At 42.5% G+C, this 11,696-nt stretch overlaps 1 pseudogene; it reads right to left on the bottom strand.

Annotated features, from left to right (window-relative positions):
• Positions 1-644: 644 nt before the first annotated feature.
• Positions 645-1,587, bottom strand: LOC120104791 (annotated as a pseudogene).
• Between the last annotated feature and the right edge of the window lie 10,109 nt (positions 1,588-11,696).

Raw genomic sequence — 11,696 nt, 5'->3', positions numbered from 1 at the left:
AAGCTTGCATGACCCCAGTTGCTCATGGCTCATTCACCCACTTTGAAACGAGCTTTTGTCTCGCCACCCTTGTTGACTGTACCACTTGACGAGGTGGAATTTTACTCCATGAGATCCATACAAATAGGTGAAAGCAACTTGACACTTTGAAACGCGTCATGGGTGACGATTGACTGATGACGATGATGATGAACGCGGTGCCCGAATAATTCCACCATTAGTCAATAGAAGAAAACTAATCAAACCCAAGTTTGGCCTGTCGGCCATACGACTAGAGTTGCTCTAAGCATTATATATCTCTCCTCTTCAAACTTTTTTTTCCTTCTCTTTTCATATTCTTTTTTCCTACCCTTTCTCTCCCTTATAATTAGTGATGCCAAGTTATAAGAAATCAATATCTATTTTTTGAATTAATCAATAAAAAAATAAATTAATATATGGAGGGAGAGAGAGAGAGAGCTTGAACTCTCTCTCTCTCTCTCTTCAAGGCCCAATCAACAAGTCCCAACCATTGTCCTCAATTCCGTCTGGATCATTGGTTCTTCATGATGCATCGGGCGGCTGCAGACATCGTCTTCGGGCGAGGAGCTACCCTCAGACCTGGGCTCTCTTGGCCATGAATCTTGTCTCATGGAGGGCAACGCTCAGGCGTTCTTCGACTCTCGCTTGCTGTGAATCGCGACGGGAGGACGCCGATCGAATGCTCTGATGATCTCCGATCTTGTATAGACTCGACACAAGCTAAATTCGGCCTCGTGCTACACAATCAAACAATACAAGATCGCTATAAAAAAGAAGCAGATGATAAACTAAAGTTTCAAAAGAGTCGGAATTATTACTTTGATATTTCAGTTGACATAGTGGGGCTGCATCTTCTTTAAATGCCCGATACTCGTTCATCTTCCATATGGTTTTGGTTCCTGTGGGAGCTCTTCTTTGGAAAAGACCATGGTCTTCTTCACAGCCATGACACGGTTGCGCGGAGGAGTAGACGAGGCTAGGGGAGCCGGTGGCCTCCCAGTACCCGGAAGGTGTGGTTCGAAGTCGGTCTACCCCCATGAGCTTCCCTCTCTTGCCTTGGCAGAAGAAGAACCATTGCTCGGAGTCTCGAATGCATGGCTCTCCTGAAATCTCTGCATGCAGTGATTATTTATTGAAGTCAGTTTATGATTCAGATATGATAATAGTGTTGGAAAGTACTTCAAAGAGCTAGAGGACTTGATGGTGAAGGTGAAGGAGAAAGAAATTAAGCATATACATAGATTCACAAATTATTAAAATTTAAAGCAACCGACTGAAGATCAGGTGACGAGTCGATATAGAACTACCCAAGGATGTGAATATTTTATTCTTGGTTTCTCTGCTAAAGCGAATAAGGCTGAAATAGAAAAAAGAGTGAGAAGAAAATGAACTAGTACAAAATGAGTGCTTACGAGGGAGCTGCCAATGGATCGAAAGCAGTACACATCGGCGACGGGATGACTCGTTCCATGTCCTCTCTCCTGCTGTTGAGTGTTGCGAAGGTAAAAACTCAATAATGTCTTCTTCTGTTGGGTAGAAACGATAGCCTGGTGCAAGATTATTCATTCCCTGCTTCTTTTCCTTATCTATCAACCTTTTGGATCGTGGAAGATGTTGCTGATTGCCCCCCTCTCTCTATGGAGCTTCTATTTAGTTGTGGAAGCTTGCAAGTTGAAGGAAAGGTGCTGCTTCTATATGTGTAAGTTGGTTGTAAAGGCATATATATATATATATATATATATATAATATATATATATATATATATAGCAAGGCTTTAGATTGGGGGAGAGAAAAGAGCAGTGGGGTGGTGTGGGGCTGATTGAGACTGCTTCTGTGGAAATTTCCAAGAGCGTGGTGGGACTTGTGGAAAACTAGGGGAAAGGAGGACTCAGTCATTCCCCGCTCCGTTCCCTTTCACATAAAACGATTAGCTAGAAAAAAATACTGTTCCTGGACTGGTGACGAAAGGCAAGACTCAAGCCACCAAGGTAGTAGCCTGGTGGTAATGGGGCGATAATTCCGCCCAAGTTGCCCGGGTTCGAAACGCACGGGCGTCGATTAAATTAGGGGACCGGATGCCCCACGCTCGGCTGGTTTGTTGGCGGTTATGCTTTCCTTCCACTTGTACCAAGGTGGCACTGGGGTGACGTACCCACACGTGAGGCGGTGAACCCAGTGGGGTGAGCCCACGGGTCGGGGAAGGCACGCGAAACCTGCGACCTGTATCGAACATTCCCTAGTGGAAGGGGGGCTCAGTAATGGGGCTGCTACGCGGGTGGGCTGGTCCCTCCTCCTCCCCTCCTATTCTTTTACCAAAAAAAAAAAAAAAGGCAAGACTCAACCCTTACCACAGATCTTGTACCCTGCTCCCCTGATCCATGCCAGAATAGGCAACATGGATGGCTGCAGCCTCAATACGAGTCAAGAATGACAAACGAAGAGAAATTTTTGCATGAGAGTTCAATCAAAATTGATGCAATCAAGGGTATAGTTGGTTGGGAAGAGTTAAGACTCTGAAATGCAAATGAAAATGAGTGACTTTTGCTCCAGCCATTTGGTTGGAGAGAGTTTCATTTCCATTCTGATTCTAAAGGAGAGTGGATATACCCCAATCCTCTAAAATCAAATTTCTTCTCTTTCCGAGTATTCAAATTACATTCCGATTTTGATTGCGGTTACGAACCAAATATGCCAGAGGATATAGCCATTTCGATTCCCACCAATTTATTTCGATTCCGATTTTCGTTGCGAACCAAACACGTGCATATATTAAATATTCTCCTAAATTAAGATATAAGGATGACAATCAAACATCTGATCAAAAAAGTCATACCCCGCACCCAGCACCCGGATCTGGCATGCGACACAGCCACACACTCCCTAAAAAAGAGTTCTATATATTATAACCTCAATATCATTGAACAATAATAATCTCAATTCATACCAAACAACTAAGTTGGTCCAATTACCAAAATTTGATTATCCAATCGGTATCAGTGATGCTCTATCTAATCATTCCCTCCACCTGTGATCTCAACTTTAGCCATGTACTATACAACCTACAATTCTGAAAAAAAAACAGAAGTAATATCTGGGTGCTTGGATTGATTGGATCTAGTTAGTCTAACAAGTCAACTCAAGAGTTAGGCTGCACTATAGTATAGATACCTCAATAAAGATTGATGATGATGAAATTCAAACTTGCTCAATAATTGCTATGGTGGGGGCTGGTACGCCGCCTGATGACTATAGACCAGAGACGACCAAAAGTCATTGAAAGACGCCCTTACCAGGTCCAACAATTCTAGAGAAAGACAATCCAAGTAGAGAGAGAAACAAGAGAGTGAAGAGAGAGAAAAGTAGAGAGAGAAGAGAGAAAGCCTTCTTCCTCTTCTCAACATAGGGGAGACTCTCCCTCCCCCTCTCCTTCTCAAACAAAGCCATGGAAGAGTCGATGGACAGTGGCCTACAATAGCCTCAGGCAGTCGGCAGCAACGGCAGCTGCAACAGCCTAATGTCCAGCCTTCAGTGATAACCACAGTGGCATCAACACCTACGTCGGCCAGCGGTGGACAAAAAAAGAGAAGGTAGTCGCTAGGTCAGCTCAAAATGGGAAGAGCTGGGTATTGCAGCTCACTAGCCAGCGATCAAGTCTTGGCTGTGGTAGTAGAGCTTGACCGAAGCTCTGGCAAGAACCCTGGCCTATTTCGGTGACCGTGAACGCAGGAGGAAGAGTCACCGAAATAGGGGTACCCAGTGACTTGTCGGGTTAATTCAAAGAAAAACATGGCTAGATGGCTAGAAGAAGAAGAAGAAGAAGAGAGGAGTGGCTTGGGTCTTACTCAATCCGGCGAAGATCCGTTGGCGTTTCTGGTAAGGAATCAAAAGGAAAAAATCTCAAGTTCTAGGCGAACTCGAATTGCTCTCGAGGAGTCTCCCAAGCTACCGGGATCGGAGGAGGAAGAAGACTCCCATTGGAATCTACTTGGATCATGCCACTGTGCATGGTTGACTGGGCTTCGCTACTCCGGGCTGGTCCACGAGCCCCCCCAAAAAAATTCGGAATTATTACAAAAAATCAGTGTAGAATGGAAAAAATTATATAATTTAAATAAGCATCTGGTATAAAATTTTTAATCAAGACATATTAGATATAAATAAAAAATCAATCCAGCAGGTGGACCTCAATTACCACAAATCTCTATTACTGCATTGTATATAGATATAAAAGAGTTGCTTCCATTGTTCTGGCAGATGAGGCTGTAGCAGGCTTCCTCAATCCCTCTAAATCACCACAATCAAAACAAAGGAAGGGTTTTGTCCTATGTCTGTACTATACTTTGTCAGTACAGTATCCGGCACTTTCACAGTATTTGGAAGAAGAAGACAATAACTGCATCCCAGAAGTTGCGTGAGTATCTTAAAAGATTGAGGAAGCATTTCTTTTTCACTTGTCCTTTAGTTCTAAGCACCTCAGTGTTACTTTCTGGTACTTCACCATAGCACCAAAAATCATTCTCCAACACTTCACAAATTTTATTCTAATAGTTCATGAGTTTAAGTGGTTTCGAAAGTTGAATTTAGTTGCGACATATGTGACCTTCACCTTGGAAAAATTAACAAGTTAAATGCATGTAATATGTATAGTGCAACAGCCACGATTGATGTAACAAATGATCAACTAATTTGTAATCATCACATCCTTTAGATCAAAAGGTACATTAAAACCATTATAGTATTAAAAGGTACTTATTTTTACATAGGATTTCCAATACGATAGATATATAGAATGTAGAATTTCTATATTTTCTCGAAAGAATTTAGTCTCTTAATTAATTTTTTTTTTTTTGGCTGAAATAGAAGTATTATACATAACGTGCATGTACGGCTACAATTTACCCAAAGAATCTTAAATAATTAATGATCCAACAAATGTATTACTCCCAACAATTGAATCATTCTTTGCTGCTTATTTCCTTGCCCACCACCCCAAACAAAGATCAATGACATGCAAGATTCATTGACCAAAGTCCTTTCTGATGTTGAGCACTTACAGTTTTCCATCTTATGACAAGGAAAGAAGTGTTGGCTTGTTAAAGAGTCTAGTGCATGGAACTTTGTCTCTTTCCCTCAAGAACCGCGTAATCCGAAGATCTAAAGGGCCTTCTTGGCCCCCCACACACACGAATGCCAGTTCAACTTGAAGGAGCCATGCTGACAATTTCCACAAAGTACACAACATCAAACACTACAGTGTTTTTGGCTGGCAAAATCTCACCTCCAGTATTCTCCCACCTATCAGAGCGTGATGACCAGCCTTATCCTGCGTTGCAACTTGCAAAGTGGCAAAAAGTTTCTGATATATGTTTTTCACAAGGGTTGCCATGATAGCTGTACCCAATAAACCTTAGGAGGACTTGGGATCACACCTTGGAACGAGTCATGGATGATGTCGGTAGTCCTCATCGACGCGTATCCATTGACGACCGTGTCTTCCCTTCTCCCAAGTTCTACTCCCATCTTTTGAGACTCTTCTCTTGTAAAGAAATTGAGTGGGATCCAAATCGGATAAGAGAGAGATGGAGAGCGAGGGGAGACACGCGGTTCCTTTTGGAGAGCTACTGGAGCTAATTGTAGATGACGTTCAACAGTGAGTCCTGTCCGTCTTCCGTTAAGCAAGACTGAACGCAAGCTGGATGTGGTAGTCTGACCCAGTCTAATTGAGTTGAGTGGAGTTTAGCCTAAAAGCAGGTCTGATGTCAGTGATTATAAATGCCTGAGATTCGAGGTTACCTTCAAAAGAGATGTTAATTATGTATTCTTTGAATGGGTCCAAAGGTTGTTGCCGATGATTTTAATTAGTTGATGGTTGGTGATGTTTTGGAATATTGCTACACAGGAGGGGTTGATGGGCCCTCAGATTGGGGTTCGGGTTGTATCTATCGCTGTGGAAAAGAATTATTCTCATTCTTTTGTGACGTCAATTGTTGGATTGTGTAATAACCACTTTAAGGTCTATACAGACGTATGGTGAAAAAAGAATTTAGAGGCCACCAAGGTAGTAGCCTGGTGGTAAGGGGGCGATAATTCCGCCCAAGTTGCCCGGGTTCGAAACGCGCGGGCGTCGATTAAATTAGGGGACCGGATGCCCCACGCCCGGCTGGCTTGTTGGCGGTTATGCTTTCCTTCCACTTGTACCAAGGTGGCGCTGGGGTGACGTACCCACACGTGAGGCGGTGAACCCAGTGGGGTGAGCCCACGGGTTGGGGAAGGCACGCGAAACCTGCGACCTGTATCGAACATTCCCTAGTGGAAGGGGGGCCCAGTAATGGGGCTGCTACGCGGGTGGGCTGGTCCCTCCCCCTCCCCTCCTATTCTTCACCAAAAAAAAAAAAGAATTTAGAGTTCTTTGAGATCTATGCAAGATGCGATTCAATGGTCGATGTTGCGAAAGAAGATCAATTATTCTTTCGTACGAAAGATACATCCCGAACCTCTTAGATTGTGTCCATAAGGCTATACTAATGTGGGCACAGAGGATAAAGTTTAGGATTCGTTTGCTTGTTGCCATCATGTACATATAGGTCAATATCCATGGGTATAGCAAAGCTCAATGCCGTTTGCCTTCTGGGTACTCTGCATAAGTAGTTATCCTATCTTCAGGCTTAAAGAAACAGTTATTTTTGTTTTCTTTTACAGAATTGGACTATTTTTAAATCATTCTTACCGATTTGGTCCTGAATCGATATATTGTGATGCACAAATTCCAGAGGATTTATGAACATATTATGCAGTGCACACATGTAAACTAACTAGTGCATCTATTTAAACTTCAAATGTTCAGGGAGTTCTTCATATACCAATAAGAAATACATACAAATACAATCATCCAATACTAGATTTGCCATGGTATCAAGGTGTCAGAATCCTTCGAAACTCTGGTATTTCTATTCATCTTCTGTCTTCTCTAGAATGATCCGCTAATTTCCATTAAATTTACCTTCTTGGGACATCTAGCAATAATCATTACATCAAGCTCCATCTTATAGATGACATTGTATAGGACAAGTAATGGTTACTCATCCATATTTATTTTTAGGACACCATATTAGAGCTTTGGGTTGAGGTAGTAGGTTATCAAGATAATTGATTTAATTAGCAAACAAAGATTGCATGATTGTATTTTACAAGAATAAACAATCGTTGAGGATTGCACTTGGATTACCTACTAGATGCAACTCTTTGCCCATCTGGTAATCCCACCTCTCCTCAATTATATCAATATAGTCATTAGCATGTTTTAAATCTATATTTCCTAGCCTTGGTAATCATTATCATATGAAAGAAGAAGCTCATCTAAGAATATGTTTCACCATCCACAACTCTAAATATTCGAGATAAGGGTGCAATTGCCTTATATACTTTCTTAGTTTATTCTATAATTGTTGGTTTGTAACTAACCTTTCCACATGATTCCCTTTTGTGCTATCATGGATATATTTACTCTCTTGCCACTCTGTACTCACGAACATCCGGCGCAAGCTTACAGTGTTCTCAATAGGTCTATGGAGCATAATATTGTGCATGGCAAAATGGGTGATTACTAGCCTCAATATCTCACCTCTGGTGTACTTCCTCAACAAAGCCAATACCTATGTGGTTATATATGAATATACTGATAGCCTAAGAAGTCTCTTCCACCTACTTCACCTAGATCCGATCAATGTCCATCAGCATTAGATCTATACAATGGATAGCATATGAAGTCCAAAAAATGTGTGGCATCTTTATAATCTATATCAGTAACTTGCACAATATGATACTACCTTATCTGATCAATCCTTGCTCTATCAAACTCAGGATGTATAAGGCATCATGCATCTTGTCACAAACATCAATTAACTTATGAGAGAATATCTTCTTATCATAATATGCCAAAAAATTGATGATACTTCACCTGCTAGACCCTGACCAACCATCACACACCAATATCACACTATAAGTGTCCCACTTACTCTTATAGGAGCTATCCATCTCTTTAGCTCTTTCTCGTTATTATTATGTAGCTTATCATAAACATCCTTCAACCAAGAAGTATCGACATCTTGACTAGCTTTTTGGATAGAGCTGATAGCAGAATGATAGTAGGTATTGTTTGCAATATTTAGAGATTTATGGTTGTAGTAGAATCAAAAAATAGTAACTCTTCATATGTCCTTTCTCTTATTCTTGATGAGTACATGATCAATTATGTGTTGCTTTGAGTCTCTATTGAAGAAGAAATGTAAACATAAGTTATGAATGGGGGCCCTCGTTGGTATATCTCTGGATTTTTTTTTTCTTCTTGCATGTAAAGGCCCCAAATATAGATGTTATCTAGCTACTATCCTCAATAATAATGATGCCGCACAAATGCGGAAAAAGAGGAGAAGAAGGAAGAACAAGAGAGGAAGAAGGAAGAAGAGGTTCTAGAGACACAGGAAGAAGAGAAGGGGAGGAGGAGGAAGAATAAGATCTGGGAGGAAAAGAAATTTTTAATCATTCATTAAACCCTAATCATGAAAATAGTTCCCTATATATAGGGCCCAAATACACAACTTGCATAAACCCCCCTTACACAGAAATAAATCCTAATGAACCCACAAATAACACAAATAAGCCCTAAAATGCAAATAAGCCCAGAAATAAAATAAACCACAAATAAACCCTAGAATGCAAATAAGCCCAAAAATAAAATAATAAAATAAATATGCAAATAAACGAGTCTGGCTCAATCCGGGGGCTCAGGATCATCTGGATGAAGGGCTCTGATGTCCCCATCAACTCCTCCCGGGTGAGAAAAACTCGACCCCGTCGAGTACAGGTTTGGCCGGCTGTCGTACTGCTCCAGAAGATCGGGGTCAATGCGCTGCAACTGTGCTTTGGAAATCCACGTCACATCAGACTTTGGTCGACCTTTCCACCGAACAAGGTAACGTTGGTAACCACCGTTCCTGCTTGAAATAACCTGCTCATCCAATATATGTTCTATTTGTTCTCTGCGTGCATGAAATTTGGGAGGTGGTGGCTCAACAGCAGGTAATAGGGCAGGGTGTCCAACATGGGCAGGTATATCAATAAAGGGGTCAGAAGGCAGGAATATTATCTTTTTGTATGGGACTAAATCTTCAATATTAAATGTCGCACTAATCCCATAGTCATCAGGAAGATCCACAACATATGCATTCGAACTGGTTTTCTTTAAGATTTTGAACTGTTCTACACTACAAATTTGCAATTTCTTAAACGTTTCCGAAGAAAGTCGTTCAAACCTAATTCTTATCATGACGTAATCTCTTTCACTTAACTCATTATAACGTCTGGTTAAATCAGCAAGGGATTTATATTTTAAGTTATTAAAGTGACTGCAATTGCTGATTTCTTGATGCAATGAATGTGGATGTGATGCAATTGATTGTGCAGACTCAAAGACTCTATACTGATGAGACATGAAAAACAAGTCTATGGGTTGCCTAGGTTTGTAATCATGCACCACTTCGAATGGATTTATACCTATGGACTTATGAATCGAACTATGATATGTAAACTCAACTGTCGATAATATTAAATCCCAGGTCCTAGCGTATGCATTTGGGTTGAGCCTATGATGTGGAAGGTTGGGTAGAAATACTCCGGGAACTAGATCAATTGCATGTTGGATATCACGCATCGGAGAGAGTGCATCCGGAAGATCATCAGGGACTATAACATTAAACTCCTCTATAAGGGAAACTACTATAGAGGAATGTTCAAGATTGGATTCCACATGGGTATCTTTAGCTACAAGTGCCAATTCTGGTGACTGGCTCTCAATATCTGTCACTACCTCTTCCACAGTAGTGATGTGAAGTGGCTTGGTTGTACTTAGATTAATAATCTCCCTTTGGGAATCATTTTGAACAAAATCTAATTCTATAGGTTCATCTTCAAAGTCTTCTTCATAGTTTTCTATATTTGGTTCATAGACTTCTTCAACATATTCGACCTCTTGGCTCCTAACTTCTGGTTCAGTAATCAGGTAGGTCCTAATGGAACATTGGGATGCTATGTGGTCGAATTGTTGACACATTGAGCATTGGGTTTGGTGCCCAAGAGAATGGGGAAGGATTACAGGTGGTGCAACCAAACCGATTTTAGGTTGGGCTGCAACAGGGGTTGGCTGTGTAGGAGTCCTAGAATTTTGCCTGAGCTCACGGATCTCTTGTGTGAATTCCTTGTATCCAGCCCGTATGGCAACGATCTGTTCCTTGATAGACCTCAAAATGTCGGAATTCATGGTAGCTACAGGGGTTTTAGGTTGACTGAGATAGTACTCCATATCACTACAGGTTGGCATGCAATGATGACACTAGGTGATGATGTGAAATGCAGTGTCACTAATGAAACCTTAATAACTATAATGTAGGACCAAATTTGATGCAGGACAACCTACTAATGCAATCTATTATGATTTCAGAAATCAGCAAGTCTTCACAATAATAACTTAAAATTTAAATGTTGCTGATTTTTACTTCGGTTATTCAGAATTAAGGATTAAGATTATTCAATTTAAGAAGTTAGATTGCAATCAAGTAGTACAGTTGTTCTGATCCTAAATCAATATGATCGAAGAATGTTGAGAAGCATCCAGTTGTTAGGGTGTGCTAATTTAATATTTAGATTTTAACAAGGCAAATAGGATGGGTTTGAAAGTAGGGGTTCTATGTTCTGAATTTTGATAACAATATAAATTTTCAAGTATATGGCTATCATGCAAGAGAACTAGAACATAATTAAATGAACAAATCCAAGAAAAATGGAAACCTATCACCTGTGGCGGATGCAGACAACCAGAATGGTGCGTTCGAGGTCTGGGGCGACTATCAGAAGCGAAGTGCAGCTGATGGGCTTGAAAAGGGAGGAGGGAGGGGGTGGTGTGTCCCCCCTGGAGAAGAAAAGGCCCGTTGAAAGGGGCTCTGCAGTGGCTCGGCCTGCTGACTTGGGCTCGTGAGAGAGAGTCGGGGCAGGCTCCTGCTGCGTGGGCCTAGGGTCGGCCTGTGTTGACTTTAGAAGGAGGGTGGGAGGCGCGTGGGATCGGCCAGATAGGAAGGGGTTTGAGGGGAAGAGGGGCGGCGGAAGGTGACAGGGGTTCGAGATGGGGACGGCCGGCGGCGGAGCAGAGGAGGCGGCAGGCAGGTGGCGGCGGTCTGGTGCAGCGGCAAACGGAGGGCAAGCCGGAGGCGGCGAGGGGCTTTGGTGGAGGGGACGGCGATGGGAGTTCGGAAGGTGGCGGCGAGGCGGAGGCAGCAGTGGGCGGCGTGCGATTGGAGAAGAAGCGGTGGGGGTGGCGAAGGCGGCCAGGCGGAGCGGCGTGGTGGAAAAAAAACTCGGACCGGCGGTTGCGAGGGCGGCAAGACGAAGGCGGCGCTGCGGTGGAACGGCGACGGCGGTCGCGGCAAGGACGGGCGGCGCTGTGGACGGCCGCGGTGACGAAGGCGGACGAACGCGGTGGCAAGGCGGCGAGGCGGGCGGCGACGGCGGACGAAGGCGGTGGCGAGGGTGCTCACGGTGAGGAAGATGAACAGGTACCTTTTCTTTTTTTTTTCTTTTTTTTTCCTTTTTCCTTTTCTTTTTTTTTCTTTTTTTTTTTGCACGCA

This window comes from Phoenix dactylifera, unplaced genomic scaffold, assembly GCF_009389715.1.
Source record: "Phoenix dactylifera cultivar Barhee BC4 unplaced genomic scaffold, palm_55x_up_171113_PBpolish2nd_filt_p 000112F, whole genome shotgun sequence".
In the NCBI taxonomy this organism is placed as follows: domain Eukaryota; kingdom Viridiplantae; phylum Streptophyta; class Magnoliopsida; order Arecales; family Arecaceae; genus Phoenix; species Phoenix dactylifera.
The sequence above is the reverse complement of the archived record's forward strand: the minus strand, read 5'-3'. Positions and strand labels throughout refer to the sequence as shown.